The sequence below is a fragment of the Anolis sagrei genome, chromosome 4 (genome assembly GCF_037176765.1).
Source record: "Anolis sagrei isolate rAnoSag1 chromosome 4, rAnoSag1.mat, whole genome shotgun sequence".
Taxonomy (NCBI): Eukaryota; Metazoa; Chordata; class Lepidosauria; order Squamata; family Dactyloidae; genus Anolis; species Anolis sagrei.
Window position 1 is genome coordinate 146,229,246 of NC_090024.1, and position 25,908 is coordinate 146,255,153.

The following is a 25,908-nucleotide window of genomic DNA, read 5'->3' on the forward strand; positions in this document are numbered from 1 at the left end:
AATTATTATAATTTAAACCTTATTATTGTTAATTGCCATCAGTTCAGCTTTGACTTATGGCCAGCCAGTGAATGTGAGAGTTCCAACCAGACCTGCTAGGTTGTTGTAAGTTTTTCGGGCTGCATGGCCATGTTCTAGAAGCTTCAAGAACATGGTCATACAGCCCGAAAAACTTACAACAACCCAGTGATTCTGGCTATGAAAGCCTTTGACAAAGCCCTGCTAGGATCTTGCAGATCTGAGGCCGTGACCCATGCATATCTCTCACCATAATAAAGAAGACTGTGGCCAGGAGACCTATGTGCCTTCTCAGTTGCTGGACAAGTACTACGTGTTCATGAGCGATTTCAAAACCCCAGCTTTCTTTGTCTTCTCCTTCTTTTCCTTTCCACTGAAATTGGACTTCATAACCTTTTTGAAGATAAATGATTCTCAAAATGTAGGCCCTCCAAAAATCTTTGACCATTCACCATATTTGAAAGAGGATTCTGAAAGTTGAGGTCCAACAATTACTGAAGATTACTGAAGTTTGAAGAATACTGAAATAGAGGATGTTCATGTGTAAAATAGGACACATGTATATCATAAAAAAGTTTATAGTTTAACAAAATACCATGCCACTGTACAACCAGTGCTCCCCTTATCAAGTGACAGGGATATTTCTACCCTAGGTGTCCTCCAAGGTGAAAAATATAGCCACCAATCACGTCTATGCCCATTTCTTCCACAGCCACTTTGATGGGCCTTCAAAGCATACCAGAGGTCAATGGGAATGGACTCCTCAAAAAAAGTAGTGCAGTTGCCTTACCAATCAATGTACCTCCAGCACAATTATTTAAAAAACAATATTGGGTAATGAAACAATAGCATCTCCACATTACTGACTCTCAAAGTCTCTGCATATCATCACGCCTATTCATGTTCATATACATATAACTTGTAAGCCACTCTGAGTCCCCTTTGGGGTGAGAGAGGGAGGGGTATAAATGTAGTAAATAAATAAATAAATATTTTTAATGGAGGCTGGCAGTAGCTTCACTGAGAATGGTCCTGAGAGTTTTCCTCCTGATGCTGTGTGTCCATCCAAGTTGAGATTACATCTATATAAATAAAAATGTAATGTTAGTTTGTGGGATTAACATAATTAAAAAACCACTGGGAGAATTGACACCAAATTTGGACACAATACACCTATCAGGCCAACGAGTGACCATCACTCATAAAAACAGTGGAAAACACAGCGGAAGAGACTTAAAAAGCAAAAAAACAAAAATTACAACACATGCGCAAAACCACACACACACATGCAAACACACACACACACACAAAAAAACACATATACACAGACTGGACCACAGCAACGCGTGGCAGGGGATGGCTAGTGTATAATAGATCCCTATATCTGCAGATCCCATATTCAAGGTTTCACTTATCCACTGTTTTTACAACAGCCTCAGGCTGGATCTACAATACCCTGTGTCCCAAGATCTGGTCCCAGGTTATGTCCTTATCCCAGATTATCTGGCAGTGTAGACTCATATAATCCAGTGTAAAGCAGATAATGTGGGATCAGATCCTGGGATATTCGGCAGAGTAGAAGGGGCCTGAGTTTGCTACAAAATCAGGCCACGATGATCCCTTCCACACAGGCCTATATCTCAGATTATCAAGGCAGAAAATCCCACATTGAGTATGGACTCAGATAAGCCAGTTCAAACCAGATATTGTGGGATTTTCTGACTTGATATTGTGGGATATAGGACTGTGTAGAAGGGCCCTATGTTGCCTACTCCTGCAGTAAGAGACTGAGCAGGACAGGACAGGACAGGACAATTGTTTTGAACAATAACTCCGGGTATTTTATGGGTATTCTCAATACAATGCCACATTCAGGACACTACAAGAAGAGGAACAGAAAATCAGAAGTGCAACAGTTTTTTAGTATCATGCATATGAACGGAAGTAAAATTGAATTCTCTTTAGTCCTGGTTCCCATTTCTGTGAAAGTTGAACCATCTTGAAAACCACACAGGAATAACAAGAACTATGCATGGATCATCAAAGGTAAAGGTCGTGATTTTGTTTTGCAGTGACAAAAACACGATGGGCTGGATTATATGGACACTGCCATATAATCCAACGACATTATCTGCTTTGAACTGGATTATAAGAGTCTATACTGATTTATAATCCAGTTCAAATAAGATAATCTGGATTTTATATGGCAGTATAGAAAGGGTCTGAGAAAGTGAGATTGATAGAGAATGAGACGTCTCTACAACAGAAGCATCAGCTAAAAAAAGGTCCTGGGTTCAGATCAACATGTTATAACTGTGTTTATTGTGTTGCACCACCACCATTATCTGGTTAGACCCATACAGTGTGGGATATGTTAGGCTATTGTGGTATTGTATTTGGGTAAAATTCTAGAAAGCATTACAACTAGCCTGAATCTACTAACCAAAACAGATAATAATATACATTGTGGGTGAGATAATATATTTAGCATCACTAAAGCCTTTACATGGACTTGGCATTCCGATGTCTCAGCCGTGGCTAAAAGTCACAGTTAACTTGCTTCATCTTCCTCTCTCATACCATAGGAATTCCTTCTTTCCTTCCCTGGTCATTGTTAACTGTAGCCTCGTGTTTCTGTCAATACTAATTATCTCAATTGCCATTCTTTGCTTATCCAGGTTACTGTGATGGCTGCTGACAATACTTAGGTAATACTATTGCAATTACATCATAGTATATTTTCCCTTATTCAGTATATTTTCATTCTAATTTTTAAGTAAAATAAAATTCTTGTAGAATTGACATCTATAAGTAAGAGGAATGAGACATCATGCCATAGGATGGACTGTCAGATGTGGTTGACTCCAACTCCTATCACTACCAGGTACGAGGATTGAATGAAAAGTAATGCCTCCACCTTCGTAACGCCTCAACAGATGGCAGTACTGGTATGCGGCAGGTACTGGCTTGTTCAGTAGACTCTCCTCTACAGTTCCATTTTGGTGGGAAGCCTTAGCATTGAACGGTTGTGTTGTTAAAGTGCAAAGTATGGAACCCTGCGCAGACGGTCGGTCAATGCGACGTAAGCAACATGCAGTCATTAAATTCTTGACAGCAGAAGGTGTCACCCCAAAGGAAATTCATCAGGGAATGCAAGCTGTTTATGATGATTATGTTGATATGAGTACTGTGCATCATTGGGCGAGTAAGTTTAAAGATGTTGAGGTGACACCTTCTTCTGTCAAGAATTCTATGACTGCACGTTGCTTAAGTCGCATTGACCAACCGTCTGTGCTGGGTTCCATACTTGGCACTTTAACAACACAACCATTCAATGCTAAGGCTTCCTGTCAAAATGGAACTGTAGAGGAGAGTCTACTGAACAAGCCAGTACCTGTCACATACCAGTACTGCTATCTGTTGAGGAGTTATGAAGATGGAGGCATTACTTTTTATTGAACCCTTGTAGCATGGCTGGGTGGTCAAGGATTGGAGCTAAAATGTAACAGGATTTAGAGAGACAGAAAAGCATGTCAATCCACAAACAACTTTGCATTCTTCACAAAGTCGGCAAGAAGGACATTGTCATGTTGTTAATAAGCCATTCAGGTAAGGAGGTCATTATTAGTAGCCCAACAAGATTCACCATCACATGTGGCAGATATGAGACAAAGTCTTGAACATTTGTAGAAAAAAATTACATTTCGGGGGGAAAAAATGTTACCAAGAATCTCAATCCTACGAGTTCAATTATGTGTTGAAAGATCAGTGTCAAGTAGGAGTGGGAATAATCCAGGCCTCCAAATGTTATTGGATTGCAACCCCCAGCAGTCCAAGCCAGCATAACTAGTAGGGAAGAAAGCTGGATATTGCAATTCAACAGCATTTGGAGGAGGCAATGCCAAACTTGGGCCCTCCAGATGTTTTGGTTTTTGACTCCCACAATTCCTAACAGCCTACTGTCTGTTAGGAATTGTGGGAATTGAAGTCCAAAATACCTGGAGGGCCCAAGTTTGCCCATGCTTTATCTGGGGGCTGCATGAATCTCACCCTGACGTAGAGAACAGTGAGGCCCCTTCTACACTGCCATATAATCCAGATTATCAAAGCAGATAGTCCACTTTATCTGCTTTGAACTGGATTATATGAGTCTACATTCATATAATCCAGTTCAAAGCAGATAATCTGGATTTTATATGGCAGTATAGAAGGGGTTTGAGATGGGGAATATCAGCATTCTGCAAAAGCACAGTGGTATTTACTAAGAGTGTTCAGATTTTAAAAGTAATTTGTTTTTGTCCCTCTTTTTTTACACCACCAGCCTCCCTAATCATTGCTGCTTTCCTGATACCCTTTTGACTCCACTTGGCTGAACATTTTCTCCAAGGGAGGGGGCGGGGGAGAACGCAGCCGATTGGTGCCCTGATGTGCTGGTGTAATAGAAATTAATGATAGCATTGTAATGCCTCCTGGCAAAAGTAATCTAGATTCCTGTTTGCTAATGGAAACTTGCAGGAAACAAAATTGAGTCATTGATGTCTCAACAAAAATGTTGGCCCATTGTTTGACAGCAAAAGCAAAGGCACGCGAGGACTGTTTTTGTGTTTTCAATTTTGTAATGTGTTCATTGGGGAATATACATACTAGAATCTAGTACAGATATAGTTTAGATCAGTGGTTCTCAACCTTCCCAATGCCGCAACCCCTTAGTACAGTTCCTTATGTCGAGGTGACTCCCAACAATAAAATTATTTTTGTTGCCACTTCCTAACTGTAATTTTACTACTGTTATGAATTGTAATGTGAATATCTGAAATGCAGGATGTATTTTCATTCACTAGACCAAATTTGGCACAAATATGTGATCTGCCCAAATTTGAATACTGGTGGTGTTGAAGGGGATTGATTTTGTCATTTGGGAGTTGTAGTTGCTGGGATTTATAGTTAACCTACAATCAAAGAGCATTCAAACTCCACCAATGATGGAATTGAGCCAAACTTGGCACACAGAACTCCCATGACCAACGGAAAATACTGGAAGGGTCTGGTGCGCATTGATCTTGAGTTTGGGAGTTGTAGTTCACCTACGTCCAGAAAGCACTGTAGACTCAAACAATGAATTATCTGGACCAAACTTAGCAAGATTACACAATATGCCCAAATGTGAACACTGGTGGAGTTTGGGGAAAATAGACTTTGAATTTGGGAGTTGTAGTTGCTGGGATTTGTAGTTCACCTACAAGCAGAGCATTCTGAACACACCAACGATACAATTGAACCAAACTTCCCACACAGGACCCTCATCACCAACAGAAAATCCTGTATTTTCAGATGGCCTTTGGGGACTCCTCTGACATCCCCTTGTGACCCCACCAGGGGCCCCAACTCCAAGGTTGAGAAACACTGGTTTAGATAACACTAAAACCAAACATCAAAGCAGATGTAGTTAGGGAAATGTTAGGGGAAAATGTTTGCCCCCTCTCCCTGTCCCAAATGATATTCTTACAAGGGCGAGTAATACCCTTTCTAACATCTAATATCAACCAATTTCTCTCCAATTGTCCATATCCAATAAATTAACACCCATGAGATAAGATAAGGAACGATACATAAGTGACTGGAGATTTATAACTTTGGTCACCACAATTGAGCTGGCTGCTGTTCAAGATTAATTTAGAGCAAAGATAAAAAGGACAGAGGACGTGTGAGTCTTGTGTGACACAGCATCAGTGGTCCATTTTAAACTCAAAAATAAAAGATATGTAGAGAAAATTTTCTGTCTCTCTTTCTGGCTTCCTGGGGCATCCCATCTAAAGGAAGCACAGTTGAATTGGTGGGCAACTGGGACTTTACTGCTTTGGGTTCTCTGACAAATACTCAGCCATGTCAGCCTTCTAGATCTGGTCCTGTAGATTCTTGTGATCCTCAAGTGCTGGTTGTCTGACTACCCAAACAAGATCCAATGAAAAAGTGAGGGAAATGTCATTTGTTTACTTAGGGCCCCATCATATGCTTTCGGGACACTTCCTCCTTGCTGCCCACCAGTCACCATAACAGCGACTTCTGGTAAGGCCCCATGGAGGAAGGGTCCTGAATGTGGTTCAGGTGGCTTCCCTCAGAACATGGAAGCCTCCCATATTCCATAGAAAATGGGAGGCTTCCTGTGTTCCATAGAAAAGTATGCGGCCAAGCTGCAGTGGCGATGCTTCCCCACGTGAGATGGGAAAGCATCAGCTACGGGTGAGGCAGGACATCGGGTGCCATGTGTGGTGGTGAATCGTCCTGCGAAACCTCATCCATGTGATGAGGTTCTTATTCAACTTATATCCCACCTTTCTCTAAAGAATAGCAATTTATAATTAGATTATACAAACAATTTAAGAGATATGATAAAAATAACCATTAAAATATGTAATATGCATTTTTTTAAAAAATACAGGTTTTTTTCTAAAGAAGCACACATCCAGTTAAGAGTCTGTTTTGTAGTAACTGAGGACTTTCACATGAAGGTGGCAAACTGCAACTGAAGTAGGACCATAACCTTTGAATCCCTTTGCTGTTCTGCCTCTTCCCCTTGGTTATCCTATCCCCTGATGTTGATAGGAAACACCATCAATAGCCCCTGATTGCACTACATTCCTATCAGTTACTTTGTGTAACTGATGCCCTCGGTGGCGCAATTGGTTAAACCCTTATGCTGGCAGAACTGCTGACCATTAGGTCAGCAGTTTGAATCCAAGGAGAATGTGTTGAGCTCGCTCTGTCAGCTCCAGCTCCCCATGTGGGGACATGGGAGATGCCTCCCACAAGGATGGTAAAACATCAAACATCTGGACGTTCCCTGGGCAACATCCTTGCAGAAGGCCAATTATTTCACACCAGAAGCGACTTGCAGTTTCTCAAGTCACTCCTGACATAAAAACAAACAAAACCAACCTTGTGTGATGAGCCCGTTTTGTTTCTGTGCCAACATGCCAGAACTGAAGTGATGTCAGGGAATGGGATTCTCTTCCTCTCCTCACTCTCCCTTGTTATTATCCATTCAGTAATTCATTTATCTGGTGGTTTTTTATTTTATTAATTTTTGTTGGAATTACAAAATAGTTATTTAATTTTTTTAAAGTTACACAGCAGCAAACCTGTAGGAAGATGGAGTCACAAGGGTAATCAGAAGTGTGGCCATGGGACCATGGATTGGCAGATCAACACAGTTTTATGAATGCCAGGAGGTGTGATAAAAAGGATGACCATCCTGGTATGACTGCCATGGGATAGCAGCTTCATGCCATAAAGACCTGAGTCAATTGCCAAAGGCTCATCTGAATTAAATTGGCTTATAAGGTCAATACATGCATGAGTAATGAGCAAGCAGCCTATTTGCTCCTACTTTGTTGCTCTCCGTCATCCAAGGAAGTAAATAAATCCAAAAGGTATAGTTTAGTGTTACATTTAAACTTTGGACAATTGTTTACTGAGTTTAAACCCGCCCCCCCCCCCCCAACAATAATGGGTTTGTGATTTTATTGCACAGTGACCCATCACTTTGAACTTAATGTTAAGCTACACTATCCACATCTATTTATATTCCTGCTCTTATGCTTGAGAGGCTGAAACCAGAAGTGAATGGACTGTATGCACCATCACATAGCCAGTATACAGTGCGATTTACAAAGCAAACATGCCCAGCTTGGTATTATACACAAAACACAGCCAGTACTTTGAGATTGGGATGTATCTATCATTTGCTACTGCCTTCTTAGAAACTGCCCTTGGAATTTTTATTGAAGGGCAGTATAAACACACTTAGAAAAAGCAAATAATGCATCGGTTTGTGAGCAACCCAGTCCACAGTGTCAAGAGTGCAAAGAGAGCTGATGCAAGCTGTGGAGACATCACGACTTCTTGTGCTAACATTCCCGCACAATCTTGAGACCTGCACAAATATTGCTCAGTTACGCTGTTCTCTCCTCTGGATTCCTGCCCTCTAACTGCCTTCAGGGCCTCACTATAATGCTGGCAAGTAGTGCAACCGAGGAGGAGGAGGGAAGAAGGGCAGGGCGAGATGGGGACACACGGTATCAGGTTCATAAACACCCTACGTTTATGGGGAGGATTTACCATTGTTGCCGAACAGGAGTTTCTGTACCTCTAGTGCAACAAGGAGTTTCAAATCCTGTTCAGCAGCTAACAAATTTCTCTCTGTGTTTTAAGCTACATTCCTATATACACGCTCCCCTAAAAATAAGTCCTGTGTGTCTGAATGGGGTTTCCGTCTTTCTAGGGGTGGCAAACTTTCTGATTCCAAGGATACATAGATAGATTTAGGGGGCCATCTACACCGACCATTTAATGTAGGTACAAGCCAGTATTAAGGGAAGTGGTTTCACTGTGCAGATGATTACACAAGAAATCCTAGAACAAGTTTGAGGCCCAGATGGTGATTAAAAAAACCATGGAGCAGTGGTGCAGATTAAAGGCCTTCCTTTGCATGCTTTTGTGGGAGTTTGTTGTCTAGCCACCACAGTTTGAAGCTAACTTTGAACTGCATTAAATATTTAATGTAGATGGGGCCTCACTCTGATTCAAATTAGTGAAAGGAGAAAAACATTTTTCCTCCTCTTTCCAACATTCTTGTGAAAGCACCCCTCTGAGCTGGTCATTGAGGATTAGTAGGCAATGATGTACTTGGGTGGGAGGGAGATTTGCATCTGTGGGGCATTCAATAATGGACCATGCTGTACAAGTCCTTTTAAGGTAAAGGTAAAGGTGTTCTCCAGACATTAAGTCCAGTCATATCCGACTCTGGGGGTTGGTGCTCATCTCCATTTCTAAGCCGAAGAGCCAGCATTGTCCAGACACCTCCAAGGTCATGTGGCTGGCGTGACTGCATGGAGCACCGTTATCTTTCCGCAGAAGTCGTATCTATTGATCTACTCACATTTGCATACTTTCGAACTGCTAGGTTGGCAGAAGCTGGGGCTAACAGCAGGAGCTCACCCTGCTCCCCGGATTCGAACCTGCGACCTTTCAGTTAGCAAATGCAGCAGCTCAGCAGTTTAACCCACTGTGCCACTGGGGGCTCCTACAAGTCCTTATAGGTGACCTATAAGGCAATCAGGTGACCTCTGTTCACACAGGTTTTGCATATTTTGATTTTCTTTTTGCTAATCCCATTACACACAATGAACAATGATTCTCCTTTTAAACTGTAAAGTGCACACACTTGTCCCCATGACCAACCTAAGAAGGCACAACACAGTTTGGACTCTTGCAAGAAAGATCCCTAACATGGAGTTGCTGATTGTGTGGATGACTTTTAGAATACAAACTCTCACGGCTTCAGGAAGGCAATAGCAGCAAGCGTCTTCTGTACAAATCCTGCTAAGAAAATCTTGTGATAGAGTTGCCATAGGTAGAAAAATATTTCAAGGCACACAACAACAAAGTTGATAAATAGCACATGAGAATACAAAAAGGTAAAAAAAACCAAAACCCCAGAAGGGCCTTATTTGCTTCAGAAATGTGGGCAGATTGACATGAAAGCTAATTGCTTGTTTTATTTACATTCCTCAGTAGTGCATGGATAGGGAGGGGATCACGGAACGAGATAGTCTGTCATGAGAAATACTTCAGCTAGCATACCATCCATTTTATAAAATTCAGCAGGCCAAGGAAAATCTCTGAATTATTTTTTTATTATGCCGATTTTGGTGGCGTTTTGTGGCTGCATTTACAAATAACCAAATGTTAGGGCTGATATGAACCAGATAATAATAATGGTGGATCCCTAGAACGAGACGTAAATTAGCACAAGACTATAGACTCCACAAATAATTAAAAAAATGTTCAGACTTTTATACATGCAATGGGACAATTGCTTGAAACCACTGGGAACTTTAATCATTAGCACAAAAATACACTTTACTTAGCACATGCATAGCATTTTGCTCAGGGCACTAGGAATTGCTGCAATTTATGTTTTGCTGCATACGCACTTATCAAGTTTACTGTGCCTATAAAAAGATGTTAAACAAATAGACATGCAATTGGTAAAACCTTTATTCATCAGTACACCCTGATGCAGGATTTAGCAGCATTTACTGAATTGTATTGTCAAATGCTTTCATGGCTGGAATCACTGGGTTGCTGTGAGTTTTCTGGGCTGCATGGCCATGTTCCAGAAGTATTTTTTTTCTGACATTTCACTCACATCTATGGCAGGCATCCTCAGAGGTTGAGAGGTCTGTTGGAAATTAGGCAAGTGGGGTTTATATATTGGTGGAATATCTAGGTTGGGATAATGAACCCTTGTCTGTTTGAGCAAGTGTGAATGTTGAAATTGGCCACCTTAATTAGCATTTAATGGCCTTACAGCGTCAAAGTCCAGCTGCTTCCTTCTTGGGGGAATCCTTTGTTAGGAGTTCTTTCTCCCACCCTGGACATTCCCCAGATATATAAACTGTACTTGCCTAGTTTCCAGCAGACCTCACAACCTCCGAGGATGCCTGCCATAGATGTGGGTGAAATGTCAGGAGAGAATGCTTCTGGAACATGGCCATATGGCCCAAAAAACTCACATTTGCTGAATTTACCCTTGACATGCAACTTTTAGAAGACCAGTGCTGTGGCAGAAAAATAAATGTCAGTCCATTCTGCTGTAGTTTCTGGTTTTATAGCCAATATTAGACATTTTCAATAAAACAGTGATGACCGTAAAATAGCAACCACTTTATTATATATACCATAGGTGATTGTACTTCCCTTTCTAATCCACAACAGCAATTGTCTCTTGAGTTCCCAAACTGATCTGGCCTGAAGATAAGTTTCTATAAAATACTTAGTTGTTATTTTGTTCGTAGCCATAATCCTGTTTACAGTCAAGATGCCTAATACAGAACTTGAAAAAGCTCCTCTTCCTGACTACAACTCCCAGAATCTTCAACCTATAGAATGACTACCAGTTCTGACGGTTATAGGATTCTGGCAATTGTGGGGCGTTAAAGCAACGTTTCTCTGTAAAAGGCTGTAAGAGGGATCTCTAGTGACCTATTCCTTTGACTATAAAGACTGAGTAGCTGGAGATTTAGGCAGGTGCAAATCACTATAAGATACCCACAAAAGCCTGGATCTGGATGTGCTATAAACATTTCCTATAATCTGACCACATTTTGTTGTGTTTGTTTTTGCCTCCCACCTGAAATATTAACATGCTAGTCTGCTCCTTAGTTACTGTTCTGTTTGTACATGTTCCAATGCAATATTGAGCTCTGGCAAAGAATCTGAGGTTAGATGCCAAGCAAAATAGTTGAGACTGGCATTAAAATCAGAACTTCTTATTGTAAGTTTTGTTCTGACCTCTCCCTCCTCCCCCTCCCAAGAACTAGTTTCTTTCATGCTCTTTTGTATGAAAGGAATGGAAAGAGAAGGGGGAGAAACTGCTTTCCGCTTGTCCCATATTTCTGGATTGATGTTCATTCCAGCTTAGTTGCAGGTGCAGAGAAAGCACTGAATTTCCAAAAATAAAAACAAGCGATGAAAAATGGAGAGGTAGTGTTGTGTTAATATGTTCCCTTGGTGATTTGCTACACTTTGCTTTTTGTTTTCCCTTTGAATTGGTCAGCAAGAATAGTGTATAAAGGACGGACAAATCCAGCAACAAAAAGATTCTTCTCTATAAGACCTTGGTTATTGAAACCAATAAAGCTAGTAGACTTTAAAAGCTAAACATAAAAAATGCAAACAGAAATCTATAATCCATTGATTGGATCAATATTCTCAGATTCAGGCTTTACTCAAATTCATACAAATGTAGCAAAAGGTAAATGGAAAACAGTACGGAAATGTCTTTCAATAAAATCTGTATCTTCCCAAAGGAGAGAACCTGCAATAAAAATAATATATCATTGGTAACCAACCTAATTAAAATTAAATATATAGATACTTGTCTAAGAAATACTGACGGAACTGTGGGACGTTGGATACATATTGCCATATGGGATAGGTGTGTCCTAGTATTTCTGAATGTTGGGGAAAGATATTACTAATAATCAATCAAATGAGAAGCCAAGAAATTTTGTTGTTTTGCTGCAAGATTGATAATACTATGTAACAAAATTTGAGGGGAAAAACATGTTCTTGATTTGAATGTCTTATTTCTGTTTAATTGTGTGGTACTTACTTTGAAAATAGTTATACTCCAGAAACTTCGTTTTTGCGGCTGCCACAAACTATGTTGGATTGGTTGAGACTCAATGAGATATTCTGAAAAGCTATAGCAAAATGTGCTGCAGGATGTCCTCTAAAAACAAAACAAAATAGTAGTTTAATGAACTTTTTCTATGTTTTAATGATAGAACCAATTAGAAAACTCAGGAACAAAACCCACATTACATAGTGTAATAGGCTAGAACTGGAGGGGGGGAATACTGGACTGCCTCACCATTGAAGCCTCATGTTAAAGAAGGAATAGATCTTATGGAAAAGCTTAAGTCTATCATACAAGATAATACAAATGATGAGTCAGAACTAATCTTCTTTTTAACATGGTTTTCTTTTATTAATTTAACCAATGACAACAGGGGGCTTCCACCTCCCCCATGCTCACATTTGGACTAATGGGAAGATCATCATAAGCGGTCAGTTGCGGTTGAGTTTGATTGCCTTCCAAGCGTACAGTCTTGATGGTGGGTCCATAGGTGACAGTAGAGACCTATTCTTGACCTGCATGTTCTTTCGCAATGTGGACATCAGTTTCCAGGTGGAAAGCGGTCCCGGTCAGGGTTGGCTTGACACATCTTCCTCTTGATATGTTTCTCTCTTTCACCCTCCACTCATGCCTCTTTGAATTCCACAGTACTGCTGGTCACAGTTGACCTCCAGTTAGAATGCTCATGGGCCAGGGCTTCCCAGTTCTTGGTGTCTATGCCAGTTTTTAAGGCTGGCTTTATGCCCATCTTTAAATCTCTTTTCCTGTCCACCAACATTCTGTTTTCTGTTCTTGAGTTGAGAGTAGAGTAACTTCTTTGGGAGACGGTGACCGGGCATTTGGACAATGTGGCCAGTCCAGCGAAGTTGTCCATCTCTCTTCCCAAGAAATTTGCAGGATTTTTCAGAGGCAACACTGATGAAATCGTTCCAGAAGTTGAGTGTGACGTCTGTAGGTGGCCCACGTTTCTTAGGTGTATAACAAGGTTGGGAGGACAACAAGCAGTTTGATATCCCTACAGATGTCCCAATTCTCAAACCGTCTCTGCTTAATTCGAAAAAATGTTGCACTTGCTCAGTCGGTGTTGTATTTCGGTGTCGATGTTGACCCTTGTGGAGAAGTGGCCGCTAACGTGGCAGAAATGGTTAACATTTTCTAATGTTACACCATTAAGCTGTATTTTTGGCATTGCAGAGGGATTGGTTGATGTCTGCTGATAGAGCAGATGCTTTAGTTGAATGGTAAATTTGTTGTTATTTTATCATGCTGTCAACCTATGAACCAAAGATTTCAAATTTTAAAATTCTTACTTTTGGAGGAAATAATATGGAATGGCTGGTGAGTTTTTGGTTTATTTAAAAATAATTAAATTACACCACCAAATAATTGAGTTCAAACTACTTTTTCACTTTGAACTTAGTTTGCAGCAACTGAAGGTAGATGATGAGGAAGGAGGAAAGTGGAAAGAGAGACTAGGATAGTTGAAAAGTTGCTGGAAAGGTGGATGACACGGATTATTTGAAACTCTCCTTCTTACATCAGAACTATCAGAGGCTATGTTTTTGATGTTATGGTCCTGTCTCTTTTGATTAGGAAGCTGCCTGCATTTATACTACAGAATGGAAAACAACTGCTGTTCGATTCCCTAAGTTAAAACACATATTTAACATTTTATAAGTTAAGAAACATATTTAACTGAACCAGGTTCCTAGATGGACTTGGAATTCCTTATCTGTTTTGTGGAATGTAAAAACCTACAAAAATCTATGTATACTCTGGAGACCACAGGAGCTGTCAGCATACCTTATTTGGGAAGTTCACTGAGCTCTCATCTTTTAAAAACAGTTTTTGAAACCAAACTGTTGGCATGTCTGGGAAGATGTGTGAATAGTTCTTCCAGATTGGATCTAAGTTCCATACTGTCAATGCACTTTCCTACAGTAGTAAAGCAAATGCCTCTAGAAAGCCTGCATGTAAGACATGAGGGCAACAGCTTTCTCTTGTTGTCACTCCCCAGCACCTGTTATTTGGCATATTTTGTGTGTGGGATGTGTGCGTGTCTAGAAGCTGTAGTTCAGAAGAGTAGCTTTCCAAGTCATGTTCAAAATCTAGATACTCCATATGGCCATCCTATCCAGCAGTCAGATGTATGTGCGCGCGCCTGTGTCTGCCTTCTAGTTGCCTTTATTAGTACATCCTGATGCATGCTTTAGCATTATTTAGCAGAATTGTGTTGTCAAAGGCTTTCATGGCCAGAATCACTGGGTTGCTGTGAGTTTTATGGTGACAACACATATTTCATAGGTTTTTCTTAGGTAAGGAATAATTAAAGATTTTGCCAGTTTCTTCCTCTAAAATAAAGCCTACAGCTCCTGGTATTCACTGATATTCTCTCATTCAAGTACTAACTAGAGCGGATCTTGCCTAGATTTTGAAATCAGGCAGGGAGCTGATGCCTTTGTGGTATTATGATCACCTTCAGGCCTAAGTAATAGACCCAGAGGCAGGTTTTATTGGTCAAAAGACAATGTAAATTACAGGGCTAGAATTGCAGGACCATCCCGGGTAGTACTTTCATTTACCATTTCATTGCATCTTGTCTTTTATGACCAAGTATAGAAGAATGTTTGGGAGATCATATCTTGATTTAATGAATCTTATACTATGCTTGCCAATCTTTTTGTCATGCATTCTCAGCTATCTAACCATAGCTTCTGGTGTCATCTGAACTGTCTACATGGATGTGCCCTCAAGTGGCCTGTCAACTTTATAGGGTTTTCTTAGGCAAGAAATATTCAGAAGTTATTTTGCCACTTCCTTCCTTTAAAATATAGCCTATAGCACCTATGTACTGTCCATCTCCCATTCACGTACTAGGCAAAGCTGGTTTTGCTTAATTTCCAAAATCAGATAGTCTCGTACCCTTAGGATATTCTTAACTACATTTACTGACTACTCTTGGAACTAGTCTAGGTCACCTGTTTCAAAACCTGGTTAACTTCACAGACTCCATATCGTAGTTGAATCAAGAAGGGAAGTGGGAAGCAGCAGTGCAAATATGGGGCGGGCAGGTAAAAAAAATCAAAATACAGGCAATCCCCAAGTTACAGACAAGGTAAGTTATGTAGGTTTGTTCTTAAGTTAAATTTGTATGTAAGTCAGAACAGGTACATTTTTAAGTGTAACTCCAGCCAAAACATGTATATTTCAGCTTTAGCTAGCATAGAGAAGGGTTAACACCCCCGTGGTATTTGTTTTGCTGCCTGTGCCCCTGTTCAGAAGATTTTTCCACACTTTCTGTCACTGTGATAATTGGATTTGGGAAAAAAATGGCTTGTTGTGGAAGCAAGGATTAGTGGGAAAACTTCAGTGGATACACCATTTCCCCATGATAACTCTTTCAGGGGTGAATTTTTCTCACTTCTTGTTGTCTCACACCATTCTTAACTATGAGTAGTTTTAAATTTGGATGTTTGTAACTTGGGGACTGCCTGTACAATCATCTGAATCAGGCCAATTTCTGTTATGACTATACCAAGTTTACATATTGTGGCAGGGGAGGATTCTGTGACTTGTTATCCCAAAATAAAATTCCCAAGCTCTCATTATAGCTGTCCCTTTCTATCATGATTTGAAAATGTTATATTACTTTTACTGCCTTGTAATTTCATGTGTCTTGTCCTGCTGGTAGGCTAATGTCTTCTTCTTCGTGTGCAAAACAGTAGAATTAGAGTGTGTGATGAAATTGTTGTTGGATCAGTTGAGGATTTTTCCCCCTGTTGCGCATGTTGTAGTCCATCAACAGCAGAATAGCATGATTTAATGGCATGGTCTGACACATGTTTGGACAAGATATTGCTCCAATTCTGTGCTATTCCCTTGCCTTTTAAAAACCAAGCTGTGAAACTCTCTTCACTGATGATGAAAAGGAGGAAACATTGTGGAACCTGGAAAAACCTGGAAATCAGATAATGCTACAATTGCTCAAGCCTGCACTATTGCATATCTTGCGATCTTAGGTTGCAAACTCAGCGAAAGAAGGATAGGGAATTAGGGGAACTCCAGAGTAGACGCAGTTATTTATTGTGAAAACACACAAGTGTGTGCCAAGCATTAACAATCATACAGTACTGGCAACTAGATAGGTACAAATGCTGAAGTAGCATGGCACTACTATTCATGATAACTGATAAGAAAACCTGCACCATATTTCTATGGAATTATTATTATTATTATTATTATGAGAAAAAATAGGCCAAAAAATCCCAGGTGAGCAAATTATATTATTTTATAATGGTATATTTTCAGCAGACACACACCCACGTTACATTTTCTTAGTCCCAAAAATATTTCCAGAGTGGACAACAAAAAATTCTATAGAAATTAACCGTATTGTCCTATTTAGGTTTACTCCTATGTAGGCCCCAGTGACACTGGAAAAACTAGTCTTGGGTATGTGCATTTAGCAGGGAGAGGAATTGCATAGAACCAGGCATGTAGCCAGGGGGGGAGGCTTGGGCTTCAGCCCCCCCCCCCCCGAAATTCTCATGGTGGTCCGCGAGAAGGCCTTACTGGTGCATTATTTAAACTGTTATGTTTATTCATATCATGATCTGATCACCATGCTCAATATATCCCATATGCATGGGGGTATTGGGGTAACGATACAAAAGGTTTGCTAGGGTAGACCCTCTTTCACTCAGACTCAGCCCCCCCCCCCCCCCCCGAAACAAAATCCTGGCTACGGGCCTGCATAGAACCTACGTTTGTTGCTGAACTGCGGTTTCCAAAGGACCTAGATTTCTTTCAGGATACAGAGTACAGCACTTGGATGCCATTTTAAATGCCATGTCTGAGAACCATGGAATCCTGGTATTTTTACAATTCACTGAGGTTTTGTTCCATGGTCCCCCTGTGGATACTCAAGTTCACTGGCCTAGTAAAATGCTGCCCCTTATATAAAATCATGGCATTTAAAAACATTTTCAATCTGTGGGCAATTGAATGCCTAGATTCAGAATCCTTGGCTATGGAGGGCTCACTGTCATTTTGTGAGTTTGTTTAGAATTCTCATCCATAGAACTCTAGTGCCTCACAAAACTACACATTCCAAAGTGTCACAGGACACAGCAATGGCAGTTAAAGTGCAATCAAACTACTACAATTACCTTCTGTAAAGATCTAAAAATGTGGATGTTCCACTGTGCTTGTTATTAGGCAGTTCCCCAGATAATTTTGGCCCAGCTATGACCCAAAATCTAGTTCTTGCACTTTACTACTGTTCCTTACCCAGAGACACAATGCTCTATTTCATATTATGCTCTCCCCTCCTAATTTTGTCATCTGGCTTTTGCACTTTATCCATCAGCCCTGTCCTCACAATTACTTTGCACCAGCCCACCAGCCTGAGCCCAGAAACTGTTTATTACTCAGGCCATTGGTTGTTTGCTCAATTGTTGTTTTTATACTGTGTTATCTTGTTGTTTGTTTTATATTGTTTTATGATGATGCTTTATGTACTTTTAGTGTGTTATATTTTACCTACGTTGATCGGGCATGTCCCCATGTAAGCCGCTCCGAGTCCCTTCGAGGAGATGGAGGCTGGGTACAAAAATAAAGTTGTATTATTATTTTACCAACACAAAAACACAGTATGTCACAGCAAATGAGATATATATGCTGGATTTCGTATCACAAAATCACAAGTCGAACACTTCCCAAGCGTCTAGGACTGTGTGATTTATTATTATTATTATTATTATTATTATTATTATTATTTTCTGGGATAAACTTAACACAGCGAGTGATGAGATATGCCAGAAACTGCAGTTAATTGTTGGGGAAGACAAATCCCATCCTAAATAAGCTCAAAAGGTTTATACTGGGAAGATCTAGCTAAACCACCAAAGGGCCAAAGAAAAGGAATTAATAATTTCAGGTATAATTTTCCTCACATTAAAATAAATATCCAGATTCTTTGCCTTTTGTCCTATGACTTATTTCTTGCTCTCACATTACACTGTTTCACATTTGCTTACTCTGACTCAGTTTTAGCATCCGCAGGACCAATCAAACAAAGGCTCCAAATTCTTGTGAAGCCTTCTGCATTGTGAATTTTTGTTTGTTCTTACCCTATCAGCATACTTCTAAATCAGTCTCCATGCTGTAACTTTGGGGTACCCAAACTAAGGCCCGGGAGCCAAATACGGCCCTCCAAGGTCATTTACCCGGCCCTCACTCAGGGTCAACCTAAGTCTGAAATGACTTTTATTTATTTATTTATCATGTCAAGAGCAGCCAGACAGTTGTATTACATTTTTAACAAAACAAACAAACAAACAGACAGACAAAACACAAAGTTTGCAAGTTTGGTAGTTGATTAAAATGTCCTTTGGCTAGTATCTGGCCACTTGAAATGACTTGAAAGCACACAACAACAGCAATCCTATCTCATCAGCCAAAAGCAGGCCCATACTTCCCATTGAAATACTAATAAGTTTATATTAAGTGGTTTTGTTTTTTTTTTGTTTTTTTGCAATACAATAAGATATGTGCCGTATGCATAGTAATTCATTCATGTTTTTTTTCAAATTATAATCTGGCCCTCCAACAGTTTGAGGGACTGTGACCTGTTTAAAAAGTTTGAGGACCCCTGCTGCAACTCGTATCAGCCTTCTTTATGAATAACTAATATACTAACAGAAAACAAGAAAAAATGACCCCTCAGCTTGCAAAGGTGAAAAAAAGGAACTTTTTGTCCTGAAGATTTTGAAATTTGTACTTTGCTTCTTAATTCTGAAGACTGGAAAAAAAACACAGCAGTTTTGTAGAAATTACGTACATGCAGCCTCTTCTGCGCTAATACACCTCTGATGTTTGTTAGGAGCAAACTCTGGAGACATCCTTGACCTTGCAAGCAATATGTTATTACCTTGTTTTTTCAGTGTTGCATTTCACTAGGAACAGTGCCTATGGATTGAAATTATATATTAAATAATTACACAACGGAAGCATTGTAATGGCTAAAATAGTCACCAACCGTCTGGCACACCTGTCTTAAGCCCACTGATCAGTAAGTCCCACTGCTTCCATAGCAGATTAGGACTACCACTTCACACAGATCTATTGCTGGGCTATCCACTGCATGCTTTTAGACCAGGGCTGAGCAGCATGTGGTCCTCTGCTTATAGGGGACAGGCATGAGGTTTACAGAATTTGCACTATTTCACCAGACCTTTGACATTCTCAACCAAAGCTTTTCAATCTGATATAAAGGAAGCTGTTTCTGAGCTCATGCCTGGCAACTGTAATGGACTGGATGAAGGCAAATAAACTAAACCTCGGGGGTGCTGTGAGTTTTCTGGCCTGTAGGGCCATGTTCCAAAAGCATTCTCTTTGGACGTTTTACACATATCTATGGCAGGCATACTCGGAGGTTGTGGGATCTGTTGGAAACTAAGTAAGTGGGGTTTATATATCTGTCTAATGTCCAGGGTGTGAGAAAGAACTTTTGTCTGCTTGAGGCAAATGTGAATGTTGCAGTTGGCCACCTTGATTAACATTTAATGGCCTTGAAGATTCAAAGACTGGCTGACTCCTGCCTGGGGGAATCTTTTGTTGGGAGGTGTTAGCTGGCCCTGATTGTTTCCTGTCTAGAATTCCCCTGTTGCTCTTTATTTATTGTCCTGATTTTAGAGTTGTTGTTTTTTAAATACTGGTAGCCAGATTTTGTTCATTTTCATGGTTTCTACCTTTCTGTTGAAATTGTTCACATGCTTGTGGATTTCAATGGCTTCTCTGTGTAGTCTGATATGGTGGTGGTTAGAGTGGTCCAGTATGTTTGGGTTCCTAACTAATATTCTGTGTTCGGGTTGGTTCATCGGGTGCTCTGCTATGGCTGACCGCTGGTTGAGTTAGTCTGCAGTGCCTTTCATGTTCCTTGATGCGTGTTTGGGCAATGCTGCGTTTGGTGGTCCCTATGTAGACTTGTCCAAAGCTGTATGTTATACGGTAGACTTCTGCAGAGATGAGAGGATCCTTCTTGTCCTTTGCTGAATGTAGCATTTGTTGGATTTTTATTGGGTCTGTAGATAGTTCGTAGGCTGTGCTTCTTCATCAGCTTTCCTATGCAGTTAGTGGTTCCCTTGATGTATAGTAAGAACACTTTTCTTCTAGGTGGAAACTTGTTTTTACTCTCATGGCTTGTTCTTGGTCTAGCAGCTCTTCTGATGTCTGTGGTGGAGTATCCATTGGCCTGTAGAGCCAAGTTTAGGAGGTTCAGTTCACCTTGGGAATTCCAGACAAGAATCAATCAGGGCCAGCTAACACCTCCCAACAAAGGATCCCCCCAAACAGCAACCAGCCAAGATTTGAAGCTGCAAGGCGATAAAATGCTAATCAAGGTGGCCAATTGTAACATTCATACTTGCTTCCAGCAGACAAGATTTCTTTCTCGCACCCTGGACATTCCACAGATATATAAATATCACTTGCCTAGTTTCCAACATACCTCACAACTTCCGAGAATGCCTGCCATAGATGTGGGTGAAACATCAGGAGAGAATGCCTCTATAACATAGCCACACAGCCCATAAAACTCAATGATTCATGCCCTGAAAGCCTTCGACAACACATTAAACAACACATTCATCTCTAGAATATCTAGTTATTCTGTAGAATTCCTTGTCATTTTCAACTGGGATATCTTGATAAGTATTTCTCCAGTACCTCTTCTAAAGTTTATAACTCTGTGTGTCACTAGTCACGCTGAGATTATGGCTACAGGTTTCCAAGTAGCCTTGTTTCAAGAAAGACACTTTACAGAGCAGTTCTTACCCACCCAGCCTTCCCTGATGCATGGCCAGCATAGCCAACAAGGCTGATGTAATAGCTCCCAAAGTACAAACACTTCTTTTACTGTTGTTAAATAGGCTCATGATTCACTGCTTAGGTGGTCAGCCTCTGACCTTTTACCACAGGACCCTTCCATTCAGCTCAGACCATTGCTCTGCGTGCTTTTGCCCTCCGTCCCTGACTTGTGCATTCCACTTTGGTGTCACATGCTAGGGTTTTATTGGCATCTTCAGGGGGCAGGGAAGCACCCCTTTAAGTGAACTAAGATACATCTGCAAAAACCGTCTAGCTGGCATGAAGACCAAATTGTTAGTGAACTCTTGATGAAGAAAAACAAAAACAAAACACAGCTGATGTATTTTAATTAAAACTTGCTGAATGTCTTATATTGTTGCTGAACGATTTCCTATCATTTTCCTATGATAGAAAATCTATGACAAGATTATTTTGAGCAAACACAGGCATATCTATTCAAAGAAATGGCAAACTTCACCCCTTATCTGGCTCTAAAGCTGGAAAATCTTCTGGTGACTCAACTTAAAATTTGTTGTATTGTACAGCAAAACTGAAGAACAGGGAGATATCATTTATGTTTGTAGCCCAGTCCAGCATGTGGAGAGGCTTATTGAGATTTTTGATATCAAGCCAGGATCTTAAAGATCAAGGTTAGCTATCAAAGCTTCAAGTTAGTACCCTAACTAGTAACTGTTTTTTTTAAAGTGTGGGGATGACAAAAATAGCAACTTCCACAATGGGAAAGGTATCTTATGTGCTTTTATAGATGTTTTAATCTATCATCAGTACATCAACAAAAAAGTAGACAACAAGCCATCTAGAAAGTGGCTTACTCCTTTGCAACTCACTCTTTTGATTCCTGCAAAGGGTAGAGTATTGTTTTGACCAAGCAGTGGTCAATATCCCCTACAAAACCCATTTTGTAATCAGTCCATCTCCTTCCCACACACCCAGTAGTGCAATTCCCATGTTGTTGGAAAGCAAGGAAATCCATGGGGAGGCCTCCAGCTATTTCCCTGTGTCTGGGTACTTTGCAGCACATATCTGCAGTCATTTATGACGTTCCTCAGGACATCCTTGCTGATTACATCAGCCCCTACTACACTGCCATATAAAATCCCGATTATCTGTGTTGAACTGGATTATATGGCAGCGTAAACACATATAATCCAGTTCAAAGCAGATAAAGTGGATTATCTGCTTTGATAATCTGGATTATAGGGCAGTGTAGAAGGGGAAATTATTGAAGAATTGCTAACAAGGTGGATTTGGAGAGGAAAGCAGCAGCATGATGCTTTGAACTGGATTATATGGCAGCGTGGGAAATTGCAATCAAAGCACTCCTGGCAGATGGCCATCCAGCCTCTGCTTTAAAGCCTCCAAAGAAGAAGCCTCCACCACACTCCGGAGCAGAGAGTTCCACTGCTGAATGGCTCTCACAGTCAGGGAGTTCTTCCTAATGTTCAGATGGAATCTCCTTTCTTGTAGTTTGAAACCATTGTTCCGGATCCTGGTCTCCAGGGCAGTGTAGACACATATAATCCAGTTTAAAGCAGATAATGCGGATTATCTGCTTTGATAATCTGGAGTATAGGACAGTGTAGAAGGGTCCATCCTTGAAGCAATGCTAACAATGTAGATTTGGAGGGGGAAGCCACGGCATGATGCATGTATATCTCCCAGTGCAGGATCTTGACCATTATTTCACTAGATGTAATCACAACCATGAATCTGGGCATGGCCATGAATGTGGGCAGAACGTTAGACATGTGAATGGAAGGCAAACCTATCAGTGTGCTCACTATTAATTATGACAGCAATGTACTACCTCCCATACCAGATGCAGCAGGAGAACACTGAGAGAAATGCAATATTTCCTTCACATCCTCCTTGTGGCTTTCCTTGGGGCATCCGTTTGGTCACTGTGAATGGTCAAACAGATGCCCCAAGGCTCATGTAATGCAACATGATGTGGCATTACATGTGCCTTTGGCCTGAATCCATTAACATTTTGTTTGTCTTATTTGCTAGGGTTCAAATCCCACTGGAGACCTGGGCAAGTCACACTCTCAGCTTCATAGGAAGGCAATGGCAAACTTCTTTTGAACAAATCTTGCCAAGAAAACCCTGTGATAGGGTCACCTTAGGGTCTCCATAAGTCAGACACCACATGAAGGCACACAGGAACAATGATGTATCCACAATGAATGTTCGTGGGGGGAGGAGATGGCAAGGCAAAGTCAGATAGAAGTCATTGCTACAGTGTCTGTTATGTATTAGCCTTAACCGGAGCAGGCTTAAGCTGCCCCTCACTGCAGGCTTTCCGGCCAGCCATCTGTTTTGGATGCAAAGGGCAGGAGGGCTGAGCTAGCTGGCTTAAAGACCCTTTCCAGCTCTGAAATCCAATGCCAAATACATTTCCATCTACCTGAGTGTGCACAATACATGACTCTCCACAGGACCTTAAGTCCAGAGGATGGGAGTGGAAATCCAGTCTAAATATACTTTCCTCTTCTTCTTAGCCATCCAGTCCCAAATGTGACCCAGAATCCAAATAACAGACACCAGGGAAGTGATTCAATATACAACGAGCTCTTGGTATCTGAAGGTGTTTAGTTTCAGGACATCAGTGGATATTAAAATCTGTGGATGCTCAAGTCCAGTTATAGACACTGACATAATAAAACGTCTCTTATAAAAAATGGCAAAATCGAGGTTTGCTTTTTGGAATAGATAGGGATGGATATGTATGTATATATGTGTGTGGCGTCCCCTGCCACGCATTTCTGTGGCCCAGTCTGTGTATATGTGTTTTTGTGTGTATATATATTTGTGTATATGTATATATATGCATGTTTGCGTATATATATGTGGTTTTGTGCAAGTGTTGTATTTTTTTTTGGCTTTTAAAGTCTCTTCCACTGTGTTTTTCAGTGTTTTTATGAGTGATGGTCACTCATTGGCCTGATTGGTGTATTGTGTCCAAATTTGGTGTCAATTCATCCAGTGGTTTTTGAGTTATGTTAATGCCATAAATGAACATTACATTTTTATTTATATAGCTATATAAAAGCTATGGATGCAGAATCTGGTATATAAATAAATAAATAAATATGGGATCTATGGTGTGTGTGTGTGCATGCTGCGGATGCTGCAAGTCAGGGTTGGTTGCACTCCAAGTGGCCAGCTACTGGTCAAAGGACATTTAATATAATGCCAAATTTCTAAACTTTGTTTTTTTAAAATACTTAGTTCACTCCAAGTATTAAAAGTAATATACATATAGATTCCACACAGACATATTATGTATGTATGTGTGTGCGTAATATAGCTATGGATGCAGAATCTGTGCATATGGAGGGCCGACTGTACCAGAAAGACAGGGAGGCAAATGGAACTGCTGCTGTAGTCAACCAGGACCACAAGCGTATATTATGTACTCCACCTACTCCACTTAATTCTCAACACTGTAGATTTAATGCAGTTTGACATTATTTTGACTGGCATGGTTCAATGCTATGGAATCATGGGAGGTTTTTTTTAGATTCTTTACCCTTCTCTGTCCAAAAGTGCTGGTATTTATTTATTTATTTCGAACGCTTTTACCCCGCCCTTCTTAACCCCTGGGGGGACTCGTGGCGGCTTCCAATTGGCAACAATTCGATGCTGCATAATAAAATACAAAACACCAATAATTATAATAGCTAAAAGCATAAAAACATTAAACATAAACATTAAAACAATATACTTACAGTCCACTGAGCTATTACCAGTCTGGTGGCCATTTATCTAGCCGTACACTATGACTGAGTACTCTGTTTAACTTATCCATAATCAATTTCGAAGCCATTGTCAACATTGTCAATGGTAATTTCCACCTAATTGCCGGAAGGCCTGGTCCCACATCCAAGTTTTTACCTTCTTTATAAAGGTGAGGAGGGATGCCGATGACCTAATTTCCCCCGGGGAGTGAATTCCACAGGCGGGGGACCACCACCGAGAAGGCCCTGTCTGTCATCCCTGGCAAACGTGTTTGAGTTAGAGGCAGGGCTGAGAGCAGGGCCTTCCCAGAAGATCTTAAACTCCAAGGTGGGACATAGAGGGATTTACGTTTGGACAGGTATGCTGGACCGGAGCCGTATAGGGTTGGGGGTGGTATGCTCCCTGAATGATGCTCCAGTGAGTAATCTAGTTGCCTCCCGTTGGACTAATTGCAGTTTCCGAACCGTCTTCAAAGGCAACCCCACGTAGTGTGCGTTGCAGTAATCTATTCGGGATGTGGCTAAACTACAACTCTCAGGATTTCCTAGGTTCTCAACCTGGGGTCCCCAGATGTTTTTGGCCTTCAACTCCCAGAAATCCTAACAGCTGGTACACTGCCTGGGATTTCTGGGAGTTGTAGGCCAAAAACATCTGGGGACCCCAGGTTGAGAACTACTGATGGCCAAACTCCAGGTGTTTTGGACTTCAACTCCCATAATTCCTAACAGCCTTAGGAATTGTGGGAGTTGAAGTCCAAAACACCTGGAGGGCTCAAGCTTGCCCATTCCTGGTGTAGATGCACCCACTGGCACAAAAAAGCCCAGCAACAGGTTACCAGCCAGGCTGATGCCTTCACAAGGCCCGAGACTTCTCGAATGGCTCTCCTTGGATTTGATTGACACTTTTGCCTCTTCTCCATGTAGGATTGGCGACCCCCTGAATAAACCAGCAGCATCTTTCGCCTTCCTGCCTGGGCAGTACCTGCTGCCTCTGTATTAGCATAATAAGCCACGCCCCAGGAGCCGGAGCCGTCCAATGAGCAGTCGCGATTGGAG

At 40.9% G+C, this 25,908-nt stretch overlaps 1 long non-coding RNA gene across 1 annotated transcript; it reads right to left on the reverse strand.

The window, feature by feature from the left end:
- Positions 1–545: 545 nt before the first annotated feature.
- LOC137096823 (uncharacterized) lies at positions 546–25,838 on the reverse strand. The gene is made up of 4 exons (XR_010909750.1): positions 25,689–25,838; positions 17,765–17,824; positions 12,197–12,316; positions 546–1,100 (listed from the first exon to the last, which is right to left on the reverse strand). It is a non-coding gene; the product is annotated as an uncharacterized lncRNA (long non-coding RNA).
- Between the last annotated feature and the right edge of the window lie 70 nt (positions 25,839–25,908).